At 39.4% G+C, this 23,148-nt stretch overlaps 1 protein-coding gene across 27 annotated transcripts in view; it reads left to right on the top strand.

Annotated features, from left to right (window-relative positions):
• ZBTB20 (zinc finger and BTB domain containing 20) overlaps positions 1–23,148 on the top strand; it is a 757,238-nt gene that overhangs the window by 623,946 nt on the left and 110,144 nt on the right. For 2 of the 27 annotated variants that reach the window (XM_040621291.1, XM_040621289.1), the window contains exon 1: positions 13,894–14,359. The exons of the other annotated variants lie outside the window; for them this stretch is intronic. The gene's annotated coding sequence lies outside the window, so the exon portion shown is untranslated. Of the gene's footprint in view, positions 1–13,893; positions 14,360–23,148 lie in introns of those variants that run through there. 27 annotated transcript variants of the gene reach the window in all.

Genomic DNA, 23,148 nt, shown 5'->3' with positions numbered 1-23,148 from the left:
ATATATACATATGCAAATAAGCTAATAAATAAGCCGCAAAGGTAGCTTTTATAGATTCCCTTCCCCAAGGCTTCCTTATTCCATTTTGACCCAACAGTTGGAACATATATGGAGCTATTTTTCAATTTTCTTTGTAAAGCTGATTTTTGTTTTGCCTTTATACTTTAGAGGATACGATCAAGAATAAGATTTCCATAGTTACTTTAAATACTTGGCTTGACCACATACTAAACTATCATCATGGTAAAGCAAGAGAACCAGTTCCTGTGTTGGCCTGGAGTGGGTTTGTTCTTCTATGGAATCTTTTGCTAATACCAAAAGTTATTCAAAAATTTTTAAAAAGGTCTTGGAACAGAAAAATACACATAAATATGCACTTAATAACATGAACATAAGAACTCTTAGGGGGCCGGAACTGAAACTCATCATCACAAAGTCATCAATTTTGTAGCATTCGGCTACCCATAGGAAGCAAAGCTCGCAAGTAAAAGCTGTCTACACATTTATGGAAATTCTTCTGATGCCAGCACTTAGCACAGTGCCTGGCAAATCAAAAAGCCTGAAAAAGTATTTGTTGAATAAAATATGAATAAATTTGCACTCCCACCAAGGAACAATTGACCCACATGTCAAAAACTCAGTCACCTTTTAAATAAAACTTGAGCAAAAAAATTCGGACTTCACTCATAAAACTTCCAAATATAGTTTGAGTTAATAATGTCATAACTTTTTTTTCCAGAAAAGGGAAATGTTTGTTTATGTGTGTGGTTGAGTACATGTGTATGAGTTTGGGGGAAAAGTATAAAGGAATAAGAGGTGGTCCTTTCAAGGATGGGTGCAGCAATGAAGACTCCACCTCTTAAATATACCTCTCCCTCCTGGCAGTGCTGGCTTTACTGTTTCTGATTTGGATGTTTCGTCCATCTATCTCCACTTCTCTAGAGCGTTCTTTCCCTTTGGGCTCCACCGCATCTGTTTTCATAATTCTCTTACTCACATGAATGATCCTTCTTGCTCCTTTATCCAGTCTCCCTTCATGTGCCCACACAATGTAAGTGTGCCCTTCTTTCTTCCCTGACTGCATTCTTAAAGTCTGTGAGCAGTTTCATGGAACCCATACAGCTGCAACCAGACATTCATATCACCTCCCTAAAGATCCGAGTATCTAGTTCTAATCTGTCAATTCTAGTACTACAAAGATGGGTTTCCAGCTGCCACTGGATGTGCCACCCACAACATTTCAAACTCCTGCTGCTATCCTTTGAGTATTCTAGAAGTAGTCAAAACAACCCCAAATACACCTTGTTCTTTCCTATCCCCATGCTTTTATTCTGTGTCCCTTGCCTAACACCTCTCTTTCCAAATTCTAACTGTTGGAATTTTCCCCATATTCCAAAGTCTATCTCAAATACTGCCTTCTCCAGATAACTTACTTCAGTGTCCATCATCCAACAGTATTCCTTAAGCGACTAAACCTACAGATTTCTGTTAGCAACCTTTTATGGTATTTGCTTTATTTTATATTGTATTTTAGTTATGTGGTGCTTATTTTCTTCTGGATTTTAAATATTGGGTTTATGGTTTCTTATTTATCTTTGGAGCTATTTTCTGGAGCTTAGATCCTAGCAGAGTCCTTGGCTCATAGCAGGTCCTCATTAACTATTAAATTGGTTTTGTGTAATAAATTAAATTGTGTTTATGTATTAATGGCTGTACAAGTGTTATAATTTGAAAGACCCAGAAAGTCCATCCATCCAATGTCTCCCCTACTTTCTGAGCCATGATATCTTGCTTTAGGGACTTTCTCTTCTACAAATGGGGATTTTCCACTATGTTGTGTCTTTTTGTTCCCTAGCAATAAACTATTAACTAGTTAATACTTGAGTTCCCCTACCTTCTAAGATTCACTCATTATCACCTAAAAGGAAACAAAGTCTTAAAAGAATAGACCAGATGTCAGGTATGTTCTCAAGGAGGTAACAGATAAGTAAAGGCGTCCGAGAAAGGTGGGGGTAATGGAAAGTACCCTGGGCTGTGCCACTTACTAGTTGTATGCCTTAGTTTTCTCATCTGTAAAACTGGACGATAATAATGATTTCTACTTATAGAGATGTTCCAAGAACTAATAGAACTAAATACTAAACAACAAAGTACTTAGAATAATATCTGGCACACTGTAAGTGCTAATAAGTGTTGGCTCTTAAGTGTTCATATATATGGTATATACATAGCCTGCATGATCATATGCATAGTAAGTATATATTCGTATACTTAATGGATAATACATATACATACATATTTAACAAATATTATAATTGTTTCAATTATTATTTCACCCCATGTACCCAATGGCAGATGCCAAAGAAACTCCTAAATAGCCAGAGACCTTAAGTATCTGGGAATGGAACATTTAAAAGAAAGGAGAACAGGGACACCTGGGTGGCTCAGTTGGTTAAGGGTCTGCCTTTGGCTCAGGTCATGATCCCAGGGTCCTGGGATTGAGTCCCACATCTGGCTCCTTACTCAGTGGGGAGCCTGCTTCTCCCTCTGCCTGCTGCTCCCTCTACCTGCTGCTCCAGTGGAAATATCCAGTTCTTACCCCTGCTCTCTCTCTCTTTAAATAAATAAATAAAATCTTAAAAAAAAAAAAAAAGAGGGAGAACAGGCTTTGTCAGACAGATGAGGGTTTGACACACAACTCTGCCACCTCTGAACTGTGCACATTAAGGAAGTTACTTAACGTCTCTGAGCCTCAGATTTTTCATCTACAAAATCTGAACGCCTATCTTTAACATTCACTTTGAGGATTAAGTGAGCTTTTGTTCTCCCTAATCATTTTGAGATTGAATCTCATTCTTTTGGTGATTCCTATCCTTTTTCTGAATTTCACATTTATTTCCTTGACAAATCAGATTCCAGACTTCGTGCTTTGGACCAAGCTTAGAAGAAATGGGTAGCGTTGCTTTGGGGAAACGGTGGCAGTACTAGCTAATAATTTCAAATTATTAATAATTTAATGCAGTAGTGAAATGTTAAAATATGTACCAATTAATATGCACCAAGCCTAATAGAGAACCAAATTGTGGCTAAATCCTTAACCTAGAACAAATTTAGCAGTCCAACCAGGTTTGTTTGTTTGTTTTAATAAAGTATGTTCTACCTATGGAAATAATTAACTGTACTAGTCCACGGGTTTTACAGTTGGTCATTTTTTAAAAGTACAAGAATTTAGATTTTCACTGAAAAACAAAAAGTCCCTTCCATGCAGTCCTGCTTGAAAGGAGTGTGTGGGGGTCAGAGGGGGGTTGGGGAGAAGGAAAAACAAAGGAGAAAAAAACGGTCATGAAAATACCTACAAACTCCTGGATATTTGGATCTGAAAGAAAAAGAACCTTATAATGTACCTTCTCACATTTAGTCCTGTTCTTGTAGTGCTGTGATGTGGCACTTAATGCTCTGGGGGACCTAGAGCAAGTGTTACAAATGCAACCAAAAGTCTCATGAAAATGAGCCTCTTAACAGTGTGTGAGCTGGTCTGCGATGGCCTCAGGAAATCCCCCCAGCTATTCACGTCCTTTTTATCCACTACATTCTCTGACTCAAAGGGAAACCTCACTTCACCTCCTTGACCAGAATTGAGCCGACATTGATTTGGTTACCCGGTGCTTTATTTATTCCTTTATTAGTCTTCATCATTTGTATTCCACTACAACAAAAGAATATATCTTTTCTTTGCATTATTTTAAGTTTAAGGATGTGCAAGTGTGTGTTTGTGGGAGAGCGCATATTTATGTTTGCGTAAGTTAATGGGTAGCTTGCTTTTATTTAAAAAATTTTCCATCAAAACTGTGGTACTTAGAGCCTCACCATCACCAGCGTTGTACCAAATGACTCTCCTTTTTTTTTTTTTTTTTTTTTTTTTTTTTTTTCTTTTTTTTTTTTTTTTTTGCTTTTTTTTTTTTAAGATTTTTTTATTTATTTGTCAGAGAAAAAGAGAGAGCACAAGCAGGGGGAGCAGCAGGCAGAGGGAGAAGCAGGCTCCCCACTGAGCAAGAAGCCAAATGCAGGACTTGATCCCATGACTCTGGGATCATGACCTGAGCCAAAGGCAGATGCTCAACCGACTGAGCCACCCAGGCATCCCCCAAATGACTCTCCTTGACATATTAGCTGAATTCCTAAAACCGTCGCACAGAAAATGAGCACTTTATTTTATTTTTTTTTAAAGATTTTATTTATTTATTTATTTGACAGAGAGAGAGAGACAGAGAGAGGGAACATAGGCAGGGGGAGTGGGAGAGGAAGAAGCAGACTCATAGCGGAGGAGCCTGATGTGGGATCCCATAACGCCAGGATCACGCCCTGAGCCGAAGGCAGACGATTAACGACTAAGCCACCCAGGCACCCCAGAAAGTGAGCACTTTAAAAGAGAATCATGTTTTTCTATTTGCTTACATAATTAGGTCAAGTGTCACATGGGAAAAATAAGTGGCCCAATGCATAATTAAAAAAAATAAGAATCACAACTTTTACCTCAATGATAATGATGCATTTATCTATGGATAAATCTACGGGCATTTTATGTGTCTTAATTGCCCCCAGGAAAACCAATAAGAAGTGAACCCAATTAAACAGCAGATATGTTGGAAGCAAATGCTACGTATAAACCACTGGTACTGGAGGCAGTTGGAACTTCAGAGAAGTAGAAGGCAGGGTTTATCCTCAGGCAGCTGATCGTCTAGTTAAGGATACATGACAGAAAAAGTGGAATTGCACACAACAACTGAAGATTTCAGTAACAGTTCAGGGTATTCACATGGTTTTGGCACAATTATATTTATAATTTATATTAAAATATACCACACAGTTGATTTCTGTTCCAATGGAAGGACTCACTGATTGGGTAGCATCTATCCCTATAGCCACCAAAATAACAACAATCCATGAGCTCTTCATCCGAACTTGAGTGACAGATTTGTTTAAACAAAATTTGGACAATTTGGAAATTCAGATTTGCCTTGTGGCAGAATACATGTCCCCGTCCTTTTTTTTTTTTTTTTTAAGATTTTATTTATTTATGTGACAGAGAGAGAGACAGCCAGCGAGAGAGGGAACACAAGCAGGGGGAGTGGGAGAGGAAGAAGCAGGCTCCCAGTGGAGGAGCCCGATGTGGGGCTCGATCCCAGACCGCCAGGATCATGCCCTGAGCCGAAGGCAGACGCTTAACGACTGCACTACCCAGGCGCCCCCTGTCCCCGTCCTTTTAAATGTTGAACGCCTGGTAGCTTTATTACAAATTTTCCTTCAGGAATGCTGGTTGAACTACAGATATTTCTAAGTAGATGTTTGATGTTAAAGAGACCAAGGAATGGCCTTTGAAGAGATTTTCACTACTCCATACCAGCTTTGGATGCCATGCTTTCTTCAGTTTTATAATACTGAATTTGTTCTCACTCGGAATATGTTCAAAGTAGAGTTGGCCAGAACACAATCATAATAAATTCTGCAGCAGTTTCTATTTAATGTATAAGTGGTCATAATCAACCCAGAGACCATACAGGGATTTAAAGGAAATAACGTCATTAGTTACCACTTTAGTCATAACCTGACAAAGAGATTCATGTAAGTTCGGGGGGGAAAACCGTGGAGGTATGCATGATCTAGAAATATGCAAACGACCATGCCCAACGTTTCTCTACCTGAAGTGTAAATAATAATAACATCAGTAATGCCAAGCAAATGGGATCCTTAGTTTACAAAGCATTCTGGATACATCATCTCTTGTGATCCTCAGTGTGTGATCTCAACAACCTGTGAGATTGGCAAGGCACGTATTATCCACATTTTACAAACAGAAAATCTATGAAGTTTAAAAGGACAAGTGACTTCCTAAAGGACACAGAGATCTTAAAAGGTACAGCTGCTTCTGATGCTCCCATTGACTGGCTCGGAGGAGACAGCAACCCAGACAGAGTCTTTGCCTCACCACAACTGTCCTGCAAAGTACACAGGAGTTGCCAGAGTGCAACCCATAGACTTAAATCTTCAGAGGATGGAGGAGCTCTCTGGCCAAAAGGCATACCTGCTGTGATTTCATGGGAGAAGGAAAAAAGATGGTTAGCTGTCTTCTATAAAGTGAGTTTTTTCCCCCCACCTTATACAGAGTCCTTGGTAAATTCTGAGAATTTTCATACTTACTGAATGGATAAAATCCTGGTGATTTTCCACGAAAATCATGGTTGTGTCTGATCTAGTTGTGTCAGTTTTTTCCATCCCCCTAAGAGCTTAGGATTCGATATCTTTAAAAAGTCTCTTTTTTTTAAGATTTTATTTTTATTTATTAGAGAGAGAGAGAGAGAGAAAGCATAAGCAGGGGTAGTGGCAGAGGGAGAGGGAGAAGCAGGCTCTCCACTGAGCAGAGAGCCTGACCTGGGGCTCAATCCCAGAACCCCAGGATCATGACCTGAGCCAAAGGCAGATGCTTAACTGCCTGAGCTACCCAGGCACCCCTAAAAAAAAGTTTAAATTCTGATCTAGATAGTCCTTCCCACCTGTCAGAAATTATGTCTTTTCTGTTGAAAACTTTGTGAATAAAGTCAGTTGTCTTTGAGCTGGCTTCCTGGAGCGTCTTACTTATTTAAAAATATGGTATGGAAATGATGGAGATCTTGGGCCACTTTACTAAAACTGAATGTCACTGGGAATTGATAAAGAAGTGTGGTTCTGAATCCCAGAAGCCACAAGCCTTCATTGGCAATATAGAATTCAGAGCTGTCACTAAATTTTGCTACCTGATGAATAGAAAGGTGGAGTTTCAAATCAAGAAATTCAGCACTTAGTTCCAGAAACTAATAACGTCAGTGGTTCCTCCATTCAATACCGCATCCTTTACAAGTCTGCAGACTTCCAGCCTTCATTTTGGCTTGCAGAATTAGACCTGGCATCTTGAGCTTCTTGAATTTTTACTATTATTACTTCGGAGCCCAGCTAATGCAAAAAAGCAAGGCAATATCCCCAATATCTTGGTCTCAGGACACTCACGATCCAAATTAATGTTTCTTCCATAATGATAGTCCTGCAGTTATAACATGTTTTCATATTCCTGATCTTATTAAGTCTTACAGTAACCTTATGCATGGACAGGAGGGCTATTATTATTATTATCAACATCATCATTCCCATTTTGTAGATGAGTAGATAAACAGACTAAGAACATGATCTGTGGTCACATCGCGGGTGACAGAGCCACAGTTATACCCAGGTGAGCAGGTGACCTCACTCATAGCACATGTTTTTCACCAGGCTTGCCAAGGCTCATAGATTTGCCCCATGACAGTGGTTCTTAGCCAGGCTTTAAAATTACCTAAAGAGATCTTTAAAACATAGGTACTGACATATCCACTTCTGAGTGTCTGATTTGCCCAAGAATTTATTTTTCCAACAATGTTCTAGGCAATGCTGATGTTGCCAAGGAGCACTGTTTTAGGAGTGCTGTTCTACCGAGTGTATACAGTAACTGAAAGGCAATGATACATTAAGGCAAGAGAGTCTTATATGAAGGAAGTTTATTTTGCATGATGCTGCCTCACACCTCATTCTTTTCTCCATTTCTGACTCCACTGGGAAAGAGCAGAAGAAATGGGGGGAGAGGAGCTGGTAAAATGTACCTCACTGTATAGAATGAGTTTAAATCTTCTGGCACTTAAGAATTGAACAGCAGGGGCGCCTGGGTGGCTCAATCATTAAGCTTCTGCCTTCAGCTCAGGGTGTGATCCCGGCGTTCTGGGATCGAGCCCCACGTCAGGCTCCTCTGTTGAGAGCCTGCTTCTTCCTCTCCCACTCCCCCTGCTTGTGTTCCCTCTCTCGCTGGCTGTCTCTCTCTCTCTGTCGAATGAATAAATAAAATCGTTAAAAAAAAAAAAAGGAAAGAATTGAACAGCAAAACATTTCAGTTTGCTTCTAACTAGAACCTACTATTGTAAAGATTAACTTGAAGGTATGATTGCCAACCCAGCAATGAGGAGCCACTATAAAACTGGACGTGGACAAATGTGATTAGATGGATCTGTAGACAGCTGATCCATTAATCAACAATCTTTGGATGGATTTCTCCATGTCAACCTGGAAGGATGTTCTTAATGGCAAGAGAGAGAGAAACCCATTCTTGACCTATCCTAGGCAATATTTTTCTGATGGCTGGTGAGAAGTCCTTATATCACAGGCTCAGTTTGAGTCAACAAGGTAATACATCTGCTAAATATATAAATATATATATTTATCATCTGCTAAATATATAAATATAAATATATATTTATCATCTGCTAAATATATATATTAAAATATATATTATATGTAAAATATATAAATATATATTTAAAAATAAAAAAGAATAAGCTTGCCTTTTCTAGCTTCTGGAGGCCATCTGTACTCCTTGGCTCGTGACCCCTTCCACAAGTAATGCCAGCCTCTTGTCTCCGTCATCATATCTCCTACAAGTAGCTCTCATCCTCCTGCCCCTCTCTTATATTAACCCCTGTGATTACATTTAGAGCCTACCTAGATAATACAGGATAATCTCCCCATCTAAGTATCCTTAATTTAACCGCATCTGCAAGACCCCTTTGCCATATAAGGTAACAGTCATAGTTTCTGGGGTTTAGTACATGGATATTTTTTTGTGGGGTCATTATTCAGCCTACCATAATCCCTTCATGATGTGTTTCTCGGACTGCATTAAGAATATGGTACTTCTTTCTCAGCATGAGTATTGAAGAGGTTCTTTAACAAAGAAGAAGGCATGATACCAGGAAACAGAAGAACTGCGTTCTAGTACTAGTTTTGCTTCCACCAAGTTGTGTGACCTTAAGCTCGTATGACAAAATGTCTCTGGAGAATATTTCAGCTCTTCTCTGTAAACTGACAGAACCAGAGAATCTCCTAAATACTTCCTATGTCTAAGCTTCTATGCTTTCTTAAATCTATCCACCTGTTTCTAGATGATATTTCAATTTAAAGGCAAAAGCTTGCTTACCATCTCTAATATTCAAAATAAATCTTGTTCACTTTTCTTTTGAATTCAAAATTCACTTAAATTTGGAATTTAGAATGTGCTATCTGAGGACTTCTTGCTGTAAAAATCGTAGCGAGGCTAGCAAAATCACCAATGCAAGTGCTTTTTGCTAGTTAATTCTTAAATATCCTTAGCCAATAGTATTACTTTAGTCTAAGCACCAAATCACCAGTCTTGTACATACTGGACACGTGAAGCACAGAAAGAATACATTGTAATTGCACATAAAGAGCTAAGAGAGAACAGTGGTTGCTGCCAGCTCTCCTGAGATACCGTCTACCACCATGGGCAGGTGCGATCCTGGGCAATACGTTAAATAAGCCAAGCAGAGTGTAAAGACCTTGTTCCAGAGATGTGGGTCTCAGGGCATGTATGACAAACCAGAGGACAGTCACTGAGTGACTGCTGTCATCATTACAGGGGCCAAAGAGGTGGCAAAGGGCTGGGGTTTTATTTTACTTTTTTAAATTTGTCTTCTTCTCAGATAAGGGCATGGAACGTGACCACTGATTCTCAAAAGGAAATAGGGCTAGTTTGATAGAAATCTATCTACAGCATTAGAGTCATCCCACAAACACCCATTTTAAATGATGATTTACGGAGGGCCACGAAGAATAATTTGGAGGAAGTTTATAGGAAGGAAAGCTTTGAGAGCTGAACCAGAAAAGGTGCTTGAAAGTAAATCAAATTATGGCATACATTGAATTATGGCATTTATTATTATGTGCAGAGTATGCATGGAATTTTGAACTAAAAGCCGAAGAAGCAAAGGTCTAGAAACTCTCATGCATAGTAAATAAATTAACCCTTTAGTCTCTTACTTTCTACGTTCCCCATATTTGGTGAGTTGTTCATACAAATGTACACTGAAAAGGACTAATAAGCCTTGCTCTACCACGGGTACATTCAAGTATTTGTGCACATGATTCAAATACATGCCTGCAGGAGATTTTCTTCGGTCTCATGTAGACACAGTCGGTGTTTCAAAGACCAATAATTCTTTGGGAAAAAAAGAAGGGCTGTGTGTGTTTATGACTGTCAAACTTTCCTAAGCTTATTAAGTTGAGATCCTTTGTCCTTTCCTTCTATAATTTGAAGATTATTCTAGTAATATGTTTGGTGAAGAAAAAAACCTGCCAAAGAAGTCAGGGTCTAATAACTGTATTAATGACTATTCTAAAACCCATGAGTTCAGTATACTATACCATTCAGAACCTAGTGTTACTTTGTACTTTAAAGATCCATTTTTATTGCTTTTTTTTTATGCTAGAAACTATATAGTATAAGGAAATCAGCTTATCATGAACAGGTCATCAGCTCTTGAAATATCTGCCCATGAGAAAAAAAAATATGATTGGAATCCTGTCACCAAAGAAATGGTTTAAAAATCTGTTTATTTCAAATGTTAGCTTCAACTAGTTATCTTTATTTTGCAATGACTTCAGTTCTTTTGCCCATTCATTCATTTATTACATGACCACTATACAGTAATCATTTAGGGAAAAAAAGAACATGCTCTATTGCTCTGCAAACCTCAAATATAACTATATGTTTTTGTGTGTTCATATGCTTTTTTAAAGAGCACATTTGTGACAGGAAATGAAGAATGGCATAGTCGGGGAAAAATTAAAGAGACACGATGTAATTATCCGAACTGGAATTAAGCCAATTAATAACCCGTGTGCTAACACTACCCTCAAAGTGCTGAAAATGCCGTCAGATATTTAAATGCCCAGGGTGGTCATAGGCAGCAATCGTCACCTCATGCATTCTCAACACCACACAGGGACCTGGCTCACCCTGGCTCCCGAGGCAGGGCTGCCACCTCAAGTGAGCTGCCGAAGAGGTACAGGTACGGACTGTATAATCCGAGCACTAGATTCTGTCCAGTGATTGTGCCCAGATTTCCACTTATTTTTTAATGAAATCAAAACACTGGTGTTCTATACACTAGCTCATTTATTCAACACGTATTTACTGAGTGAGACCTACCGTATCCCCGCCCAGCATCGTGGCTGAGGATACAGGCTTCAGAGTCAGATTGCCTGGATTTCCTCCCCAGCTCCACACTTACTAGCTGTGAGCTCTTGAGCACGTGACCTGACCCTTCTATTCCTCAGTTTCCTTTTCTATAAAGTGAGGCTTCCTAGTGCCTAATTCTTTGGGTTGCTGTGACACCAGAGTAGGACACAAATGTAAAGTACCTAGCAGAGTGCTTCACACAAATCGGGTACTCGGTAATATGTTGGTTATTATTATGAGCTGGGAAATACACTGATGTCTGGGTAGAAAGAGATCAGACAATCCTCAGATGATCTTTGAAGTTTAAGTTCTAGAACTTTGGGAGTCTAAACTTGATAATCTCTGCTGCCAACCCTTTTAATAGAAATCTGTATATTAGATCCTTGCTTTGCTATGAGTATTCCTGTCCTGAACCTACATGCTTTGAATATGACACACTCGACACATCCATAGTATGCACTTCTATTTATTTACACCCTCATTTTATGCCTGCCTCAATAGGAATTACCATGTAATATCATCCGTGGACTTTACATCTGTTAGCTCATGTCATGCTCAAAAAAAAACCTTATGGGATTAATATTATCCCCTTTTACAGATAGGGAAACTGAGGTTCTGAGAGTGGCCATGACTTCTGCAATGTTATAAAGGTCTGTTTCACTCCAAAGCTCATTCCCTTTTTCACCCAGTTCACCCAGCACGAATTTTACTGAGCGCCTCACTGCTCTGCTCTTGGCTCTTGCCTATGGGGTGCTTTGAGCAGGAGGACCCACCAATGTCAAAAGCAGTTGTCCCTCCTCCCCCTAAATTGACTGACTGTGGACCATGTGTTTTAGACAGGTCACAGCAGCCATTGTTAAAGCAGTTGATGTGCAAATAAGCTAAACGACTCTGGCTATGGCTTCTCTCAGTTTACTGGCCCTCCAGTGGGCTCCCAGGTGCCTGACATTTCTTTCAGTTTTCTTCTTCCACCCTAAGTAGCGACATCGTCACTGAAGTGTGACTGAGAGGGAGTTTTCGCTTTTATATACACCATGATTCTTGTTTCAGGACAAGAGACTTAATCTCTCTAGTAATATCTGATGGCGTTGCTCTCTTCATAAGCACCTCTTCCCCCCTTTAAAAAAAAATGTACCTTCAAGTATCTGTTGTCAAGAGGGAAATCCTGACTGAATATGATCATACATGTCCCCCCAAAAAAGATAGCATTGGATATGTGGGCAGATAATACCGTTTCCCCAAATTTCCTATTTTAGAAGCTCATTTCAATTGCAATATACAGGAAAAGTTGCCCACAGCTCATCGCCCAGGTAGCAAATATAATCAGTGATTTAGATAGAAGGGCATTGTAGGCTGAAAGCCTCAATCCCTTTCACCCACAGTGTGCCTATATTTTAAAAATGAGTTGTGGGACAGAACGACATCTTCCTACATGGTGATGTATAGCAGATGATAAACAGAGAGCGAATCCCGAACTCCAGGAGAGGTCTTTGTAGACGGATCCACTGGCCTTCTTTAGCTTGGAATGTGGCAGGACCAGCTCTACGTTGCTGAGACAGGGCCTCTACAATGCTGTATTTTTCTGCTTTGCTCTGAGACTGAATTAAGACTTAAATCCCTATCCCTAAAATTCAAAATGGACCAGAATATATTTCCACGTAGCTGTTTAGACCTCTTAAAAACTGGAGGTTTGTGCACGAACTATAGTGATGGAAGGAATCCTGTTCCAGGTACAGGGTGATAGCCATACCTGTTGGGCCAGGGTCTGTGAAGAAAGCTGGAGGTTAGCTGGTAGAACAGAAAGAGCACCAGCCTGGTGGGCCTCTGGGGCCCTGGGTTCCAGTGTCGACTTTGCTACTGCCTTTGTGATTTATTAGCCTGAGTCTCTGGGCCTCAGTTTCCTCGTCTGCTAAATGAGGGCGTTGGGGAGATTGATCTCCGTGGCTTTTTCCGGCTCTGGTATTCTCTGGGTCTGCGAATCGCCTTCGGTGTCTGCCATAGTCTGCCTTGCCAGCTCTGTTTGTCACAAAGATTAATCCATTTTAACTGTACCTTAGAGTGCTCCCGGGAGAGAGGATGGATGGATTGTTTTGCACCTATTATTGCATCAGAACTTTTGCCTTTTTAGACGAGAGATCGTGCCGTGCCTAAAATCTGTCTGCCTGTCTGCCCACTGACTTTGTCTGTGCTGATCTCTTGCCACGGTGCCTCTTCTTCCAGCATCCATCCCCCTCCAAGATCTAGACTCGGCATCTGACTGTACCTGTCTTGTTCTCTGCAGCATCTGTCTGCTACACTCCTAGGCCATCGTTAATAAACTTTCACACATTACACGCAGACCCTAATATGTTGGCACCTGAACATAAATATCTACCGTTCATAAAACTGGGGGGAAAACTCCATTTTTTTAAAGACCTCTATCTAGTGCCATTTGTATTTGCACTTTTTGTTTAGTTGTAAGTTTTAATAGTTCCCCCTTTGAGGATTTGTCAGTACGAGCAGTATTGCTTATCAGAACACACCAACAGTCTTTTTGTAATATTCGCTTTTCCCCTTTGGTTCAGCCGAGCCTGCTGACAGATCATTCAAATTCAATTGTTTTATGTCTAAGCCGAACAGCTAATTACAGTCGGGATGATTAACCTGACTGGCAGTGTCGCTCTCCCTCGCGCTCTCTCTCCCTCTCCCTTTCTCTCTCTCCCTCCCTCCTGTTCCAATCAGTCTTTTTCTCACACTCTCTCTCTCTCCTTCCGTGTCTCTCTCTCTCTTCCTCTCTCTCTCTCCCCCCCTCCCTCTCTCCCCCCTCTCTCTTCCTCTCTCAGTCTCTCTCTCCCTCCTTCGGTTGGTCTCTCTCTCTCTCTCTCTCTCTCTCTCTGTCTCTTGCTCTACTGTTTTTTTTTTTTCCTCTCTCTCTCTCCTAAACGTGGTCTGCTTGCTGATGGCAGAATGGCACTCGGAGATTTGTGCATTGTGTCTGGTTTCCTACGGGCAGGCTGACCCAGTGCCTCCAGGGACTTATCAATAGACCACTCAGAAGAGACACAGACAGGAGAGAGGAGGAGGGGTGGGGGGAGAGAGAGAGAATCAATATCAAGAATAGAAGGAGCTCCGAAGCCATTTTTTTTTTAAAGAAGTATCGGGACTTGGGAGAGGGTGACAAAGAAGGTTTTTCAAAGAGGCAGTGGAGGAGGTTCTAATAAATTTGGAAGGAAACAGTTCCCTGTCTTGGGAAAAGGAGAACTCCTGACTGATTAGCATTCACACCAGGTATGAGATGTTCGCTACCCCTTATCACTGTGTCGCAACGGAGATGGAAAAGCCTTTTTTTTTTTTTTAAGGAGACTGAGGGAGCATGTATTTCGCTGTGTTTGTTGTTGGGGGGCAAGGGGGGTGGCGTGAGATCTGTGGGCATTTGTGTATGGGAGCAGAAAGAATGGAAGCAGTACAACGGGGGGGTGGGAAAGAGTATGGAGTATGTTACTGTCTTCCCTGTCTTTGTGCACCCCTGGGGGGTTACCCAAGTTCATTTCTAGCAGGTGGATTTGGACGGGAGTTACTTAACGCTTGACCGCCAGTTTTGAAAAAAAAGAAAAAGAAAAAAAACGTTGCTTCCTATGTCTATTAAAGGAAGCTCCAATTTCTCTCTCTCTCTCTCTCTCTCTCTCTCTCTCTCTCTCTCTTCCCTTCTCTCTCTCTCCCCCCCTCTCTCCCTCTCTCTCTCTCTCCCTCTGCCCCCCCATCTCTCTTCCCCTCTCTCCCTCTCCCTCTCTCTTCTTTTTTTCCTCTTCTAACCAGACAGCGGGAGGGTTCCTGGCTCCCAGCCAGCCCAAAAGCCTCTAAGTGTTTTGCACTTGTTTCAGGGAGTAGCTGCCCGGGGATTTTTCAGCATTTTCACTAGAGAACAAAGAGTTCTTTACAAAGGGAAGGGGGGGGGGGAAGTGAGCTTAATGTCTGATATATGTTTTTCTATTTTTATTAGTTTTTCGCCTAAAAAGAAAGAGACAGGAACAGAACATTCACTCTATAAAGACACAAAGACATTCAAAAGAAATCCAGTTATCTTTTCTCCCCATCACCCCAATATATATACATAAAAAAGAAAAAGGAAAAAGACTAATGAAGTTGGATATGTTGCTCTTTTCTCCTCTTTTAATCTTTCTAAATCCAACTGTTCTTATGCTCACTCAATGCTATTTTTTTCTACTCACAATAAAAGTTGCTCCGGATGCATCATCTGGGTCCCCAAAATCCTGGGCAGGAAAGAATGAGAGTACATCAAATAATCACTGTCGTGGCGAGAACATCTTCTACTTTTGCCACTTGGGTAAAAAGTTAATTAAGGAATTTGGGCTCCCCAAATACCAATGGGGTGCATTAGTTCATCCAGCCTCCCAAGTTCTTGCATCCATCTGTTTAAAAGGTACCGCCTGTGTCACTTGTCAGTTATTAAGAAAAGGTACTAAGGGAGCAGATACTTGTATTTTATTTTTGTTTCCATCTAATTACGTAAATGACAAAAAACCCCAGAGAGATTACTTGCCCTAACCATGATACACTAGTTCAAGCGAAATGTAGTCTAGACAGAGATTTTTCTATGATTCTGATTGCCATGTAGCTTTGTGTTCTCCACTTGATTTTTTGCCTATGCTTGTATATTTTTACCATGAATTTGTGTTTGTAGCAAACATTCCAGAATGCTTATCATTTTCAAATTAATGCTCTGACAAAAGGAAAAAGAAATCAGCATGTGAACTGTATGTGCAAAATGTACTAAACAATTCCATCGTTTATAAATGGATTTATATCTTTATTCTAATATTCTTGAATTATAAACTCAAGAAAATGTTTTCTTTCTAAAAGTTCTCCCCCTACTGCATTTGTATCTCGATTGTCATTTGGAAATCTTAAGGTACATAATAGACATAAAACTGAACGAGGGGAAAAATGCAAAAGCTCCAGAAAAATGCTTAAATATATATTATGTACAGTACCTAAGTACAGATAACTATTTTACTAAGTAAAAATGAGCTACAGCAGTTGTTTCAAAATTCAGGAACTCTTTTCTTTCTTTTCTTTTCTTTTTTTCCATTCACTGAAAATATAATCTATTCCTGGCCCTGGGGAGAAAAACTGTANGGAAAATATAGATATATACATTTTCCATATTTTTAGAATGCATTTATGTAACTGCTTCTTAAGAGTGTAACACATATCAGGGCAGAGTGTGATGTCTACTAGTCAGTAAACCCTTCTGGCTGGGAGGTGTGAGCGCCTTATGTTTGAAGTAACTTGATAACAAGGAGTCTTTTCGGGAAACCTTACTGTGTATGTGTTGCCTCAGTAATGACCCTCAGAGAAAAAACAAGAGCTAGGTGGCCACTTGAACTCGCTGAAAGACGTTAGATTTAGGGGAACTTTTGACAAATCCAAAATTTTTTAGGGTAGCTCCCTTCTTATAGTTGTGTGTTTTCTTCGGGAAAATTCTTGTATTGCCTCCAGACTTTTCTATCTTTTTGTAAAGATTTTTAATGCTTCTAATAGTGCTTCAGGAGAAAAGGATCTTTAAAAAGAAAGTCATCAAAATAAAAGAAACTCAGTCTTTAAAAAGTTTTATATTGAAGGCAAGAGCTTTTTTTCCCCCCCTTTTGGCTCGTTTCTGATTTTTTTCCCCTGAACTCTTTTGTTGCTGTGGGCTGTTGTGCTTACATTTTTCGTTTTTGTTTTGTTTTGGTTTTTTTTTTGCTTTTTTTTTTTTTTTTTTTTTTTTTTTTTTTTTTTTTTTGCTCTATTTTTTTTATGTGACCAAGGGGGTCTATGGAAAGGGCAGAAGGGGTATGGTAAGAGGCTGTTAGTGAAAGCTGCACTAGCCCCTCTTGATCCCAACTCAGGCAGCTCCTATCAGCTAGTTGTGCCGCCAAGAGTACAGTGAAAGGTGATAGCTGTCATTCTGGGATTCTTCGTGGATCTGACCTGAGAGTAACACATTCACAGTCGAGGAGAAAAGGGAAAAAAAATAGAGGAGGAGGAAAGAAAAGCTCTTTGAGCTGGAATACACTGGCCCTTTCTTCCTGTAGGCAATCCGCTCCAGTTCTTGGCGACGTGTCCTGCACTATCAGATATCATATGACTTTTTATTTAGATTCCTTTTCGGAGAATGGCCTGTTAGGACTCTGTTTGTTTTCTTTTATTTAATTTCCCTCTCCCCTCACCCGCTAGTTCTGTGTATCTGTGTGTGTGAGAGAGAGTGTGTGTGCGTGCATGCATATGTGTGTGCAATTTTTATCTTTGTTTTTGTTCTGTTGATCTGATGCTTTATTTAAGGACAAAGCTTTAATTATGTCAGTATACTGGTTTAATCATTTGCCAAAAAGAAACCTCATTCTAGGCTTTTTGGGGGGTCCATTTTTAAACGCGTCCATTAACACAGGAGGCTAGAGATCCTAAATGCCTGCTGGTCGGCCCTTGGCCCACTCCCTCACCTTCACTTAACCCTCCCTTCATCAGCATGCACGGCAGTGTGAGTTAGGAAACACCTGTGCTGAGTTCAGAGGGAAATAAAAGTAGAAGCAACTTCTTCAAATCTGTACTCCTAGTTTCACTTTAATAAACTTTTTTTTTAATCGTTGGCTTTTTTTTTTTTTTTTTTTTTTTTTTGGCACCCTCTGTTGAGTTTGAAAGCATCAGAGATCTTGAACGATGTTTCTGTGGAGCTTTTGTGAGGTCAGCTGAGCACCCCTGGAAAGTAGAGCAGGGTCTGAAAGTCATTCAGAGACTTCAGAATTAAGTGGGAGATTTCAATAAGATCTGTGAGGTCTGTGGGCTGTGCAGGGTTTGGTGATAGATGGTGAAATGGAATACTTGGGGACCCTCAAGAAGGAGAAAGAGAGAAATCCCCAGGCAGGGGTAACACATGCATTCCTNNCTGCATGGAGTACTTTGAGAATCATAGTGAATCAAATTTTTATTTTGTGTGACTTGCAGTTTAGCCAATCGATATGCGTTGTCTTCCCTCCCATGTTTCCTGTATAAAACAGAGGAATTAAAATAACATTATTACAGGATTTCTCCTAAATTTTTGATGTATTTCTTTTTCAGTTTTGGAGAGTTCAGATTTTAGTTAGCAAAAGAAAAACGTAACTTCTCTAGGTGTGTAAACGGTTGGTTGCCTATACGTTATTCTCATCATGACGTACCTTATCTGTACATGACATGATATATCCTGTTTGTATCAGGATTTTTTTTTATATGGTAACAAGGAGACTGCTCTGAACGTTCAGATGACCATTACATTCTTTAAACCCATAGTTCTTATTTCCTTGTTACTTTCTCTAAAATGATTTTTCACAGACCTTACATTTCTGATGCTAATCTCAGCCAGAGGTGAGTTCTGTTGAAACTTGGAGGGAAATTTATTCCACCCCTTTAAGAGTACCCAAAAGGGAAGGGAGAACTATTTTTCGTTCAACAAAAAATTTTAGAAGCCTTTTTTTCCCCAGCGGAAAACTCCAAAACAGCTTTGTCTCAGAACGTTAAACTTGGCATGGATAAGAAATGTGAGTTTTGCTTTGTTTGAGGAAATTTGTTTTTGAAACAACAATGTTATAAATATTTTTAAATCGCCTGCTGAGCATGCGCTGTATCTGACTTTATTCATAGTTTTAAACACACACCAAAGTGCAGTCTTCTGAATGGCCACAGGTAAGGCTGTTGATTGGTATGATCTTTCTCAGAGGTACCTTCAGTGAGTCTACTCAGTTTTCCAGAAGGGAAAAGGGCGAGAGCTGAGTTTAGACCTGGACTCCCTTCTAAAAATCATAGAGCAAAAGTAGATTCCCCCAATAAGGCTTGCACATTATACTTAGGGTAAGTACTATTCAACTTTCCTTTCTTATAGGAGTCGCTTGCCTTAACTTTTCGGCTTAATAGTAGCAAAGTAAATGAGGAGAAAATTTATTCAATGAGGTATTTGACTGAAGGAGGAAATTTGCAGATTTTTAAGGGCATCTATTGTGCATAAATTTGGGGATACGAGAATTTGCCAGTAAAATGATAGCAGCTCTGTGCTTACAGAGCAAAGATGTGCTAGTCTGAACATGCCTGATCTCATCTGGAATCGAAAGCTAAATCTAGGTGGGCCTGTAATAATACCAGAAAAGGAACACATGTATCTTTTGTGCAACCTTTTTTTTCTTTCCCTTTTTTTTTTTAAAGCCAGGCTTCCAAAGGGAATGACAAAGAAGTAGATTCTCCTCTTGCTTAATAAGCAGTCATATTTTGTTTCTGGAGATATGTGTTTCCAGTTGTTTGGGGCTGTTTTGTTTTATTTTGTTGTTGCCACTGCTGTTGAAGTATATTCTTTCCTGTCAGTGATTGTTAACACTTTCCATTTTTCAGAAGGGCTTTATCTCCATTAACTCCGTTTGATGTTTCTTCACTTGGTTACCTTTCTCAAGTCTGCGATGACCCTCCCAAGCTTTGCAATTCTGATCGATTCTTGCCAGAATATATTTATTCATTAGCTGTTTGTTATAGTTATGCTGGAGATAATCTCGTTTTTCAGGCCTTTGTAACTAGTCAAACAAATTTCATTTTGAGGTGAAATTTCTCATACTTGTTCTTGACTCAGTACTGAACTTGTCTTGGAAAGGCTTAAAAAAAATTAGCCGTTTTGTTGGGGTTTTTTTTGAGAACTAAATATTTTAATAAATGCAGAAGGATTATTTTACAAAATACATACTGATGTGCAATGTTTTTCCAATTTGTCTTTCTTTTCATGTTTTAAAACAGAACCTGAAAATTAAATGTATAAAAAAAAGAGAAAAAAACCTGCCAGGTTAATGCTGGTATTTTAAATGCCCAATTTAAAATAATTCAAAGTTTTGATTTCTATGCAGCATATCACCTTTCAATGTCAGTCAGTAATACTTTGTGCAGATATACATACATATACACACATACACACACAGAGACACAACTCCACTTTATATTTATATTAATTTTATTTTTACATCAAAGAGGATTAGCAGTAATGCAAACTTTTATTAATTTATTATAGTCCATTTTTTATAATTTAGAAATCCAGTTAACTGTTGCCTCCCTCTGATTATTTAACATATGTATATACTTATTAATGTCTATTTGTATTCTAATAAGGCATCTTAATTTATAGAGTATTTTTATAAGTCTTTCACACTTGAATTTTATGCAGCTATATTAACATTCGAGTTTATTCAGATGTGGTTTGCTTTGTTCCATATCTGTTACCATTTTAAAAAGTTTTTCACTTTCCCAATCTAGAAAGACTATGGCCATTTTTCCCTATATATGATTTCTATGTATCTTCAGTATTCTGAAGAAGAAACTTTCTAACCTTGTGATGTCCTGGAAAGCCTTCAAACAAGTGGGAGAAGTAATCTTTACCTTGTTACTCCCCAAAACTCCTACAGTGTTTGCCTTCCCTGTACCGCCCCTCACCACCAGCAACACTGAAAAAAACAACAATAATAAACATGATATGATAATTTTTCTGATCACAGAACCAGGAAATACCAAAGAAAATTGTGGCATATGTAGGCAAATGCCAGGAGCTCCTCCAGTAAGATCAGCTGTTTTTGTACTTTTTTTTTTTTCTCTCCTGAATTTTGTTTGTGACTTTTTTGGCTTGCTGAAGCATATCCCCATAATCTTACGAAGCCACAGCAAATTCCCAATGCCACAACAACACTGTGCAGCTGGGGAGAGCCCAGAAGCCCTGATCCTGGGTGGCTGCAGACTTCCTCAGCAATGATGCAAGGCAGGAGGAGTAAGTAGGCTATACTTCTCTTTGCTTTTTACCTGGGCTGCTCCGTGGGCCAGGTAGAGCGATTTTCTTTCTATTGCTTTCCCCTTAGCTATCTAGGGCTTTTCCTTCAGTAATCAATGGCTTCCTGCCTCTTTCCAAGGATGGTTTGTATAGCAAAGCATCCCATTTTTCTTTCATACTGAAACATAGAAAGCTTGGGAGATTGGGAAGGGTGAAGGAAAGGGGCTCAGAATATCTGGGAAATACTCAAAATGGCCTCGGAGTCAAAGCGGTTTGGGGGCTGTAACTTTTTCATCCTCTTGAGAGCCTCTAAGAGGTTGAAAGTAGTGAATGGGATAACTGTAGGGTGCAAACTATGAGCTAACTGATGCAGTAGATGGAGCTCTTCCCCCTAAGTCTGTATTTAAATTAACGTCCCACTCTAGTTTGTGGGGCTCTCTGTTTCAAGGTGTGTCTTTACTACACATGTAAAATCAAGGGCCCAGAGAGCTGGAGAAGAGATTTCCTGGCACTTTTCAAAAGAGATGAAGCATTTGTTCTGAAACACAAAACACAATGCAGGCAAGAAGTAAGACTGGGGTGGGAAATGAAGTTTACATATCTAAATTTCTCCCTATCTTTGTTGATAGTCCTAAGTGTGGGGTTAAATCCTAACACTTATTATACGAGTGATTATTCCTTTAAATGCAGAAAAATGTATGGAACATGTAGGATTTGGGCCGTGTTCGTTACAGATCTTCCAGGCTATCTGAACTGTGCAGATCTCCTCTCATTAGATTCTGCAAAGGAATCTTAACACTGTAATGCAATTGTTTCATCCAATTAGTCTAGAGAACCTGGCTGAAATGTTACAAATTCTGAATTGTGACAGCGCAGAGGAGGGCAAAGCAGCTGTGTTAGTAAGGTGCCTTTATGGAAGCCAAAATATTTTCAGCAATCACTGAAAATAGATCTCCAGTATCTGCTTTAATATGGAAAGAACTACTTGTTTATTTCTTTCTAAATTAACTGAAATGAATAATTGCCATAAAATCCGTGTCGGTGTTGTTATTCTCAGCACCAATAGAATAAGTTCGATCGTGTCCCTCCCTGCTTCCAGATCTGTATTCTGTATGTAGTAAATGATCTTCCTTAGTGAATGCCTGCTCACAGATTGGAGATATTACTGCATATCTCTTGTTAAATCTTGATAAGATCATTTGGCCAAAGTAGAACTAGGCTTGGCTTTAGTACCCAAAGAACTAGCATTTTTAAGGGACTTGGATTTCCTTTGCATACCACGTGTCTGAGTCCGATACGGTCCAGGAAAATAGAGAGGATGAGACAAAATTATTCCTAAGCAGCCGCCGTAGGCCAAACACTGAAACAGTGCCAACCTGGACCAATCAGGCCGGCTTCTCAGAAGATGCACGCTTTTGTCGAACACTTACATGAAGAGAAAGAGGGAGGAAGCCCTTGAAATTGCGTTCGTATGAATGATTCCTCACTAATTTCAATAAAGTCCATGGTAATAAACTCACAATTTTTAGTCTTTTGTACAGTAGAAAATGTGAGCTTTCTCGTCCAGCTAAGGATCTCTCCAGGTTGTACTCTGACGTCTTTTGAACAGAACTATCCTTTTGAATTTAAGCAAGTGAAAAACTTCTCACAGAGAGCAAAGAGTAAAATTGATGGAAACTCAAAATCAATTCCAAACCCATTTCTGGCATGATGAGAATAACATTTGTGCTGTGTTTAAAGCAGTTTAAAACAAGAAAATGATAAAATGATCAATATACTTAAAGCCAAAAATAACCAGGAGAGAACGATCCGTAATCCATTCCCATTCCTGAAACCCTCACTTTTGATCGAACATGAAAATAAACGAATATATGTTTTATAAGGTGGCATTGTCAGCCTTATAATATAAAGCGATGATGAGATGCCAAGCTTTCAAGTCTATTAGGCTATGTTTTCAGAGTTCAGCCAAATTCCTAGATTTAAACTATCGTGGATTTATTTATTTGTGCATACCCTGACCCCTGACCGTAGAAAGAGCAAAGTTGAGGAATATGTAGAATGTCGTAGTGAGCCACATTGCTTCTTCACAGTCTATGTACTCTATTTATTTTTTTAAAAAAAGTTTAAGCCACAGCAAAAAACAATATTTTCAGCTCTATCTAAAAATCGGTGAATTAGTCAATGTGGAACAAGCTAGAGATTTAAGAATACCTGACTCTCGACGAGTTTATTAAATTCAACACACACATAAATA

The sequence above is a fragment of the Ursus maritimus genome, unplaced genomic scaffold (genome assembly GCF_017311325.1).
Source record: "Ursus maritimus isolate PB19 unplaced genomic scaffold, ASM1731132v1 scaffold_4, whole genome shotgun sequence".
NCBI lineage: Eukaryota > Metazoa > Chordata > Mammalia > Carnivora > Ursidae > Ursus > Ursus maritimus.
This window is presented reverse-complemented; position numbering and strand designations above follow the sequence as displayed.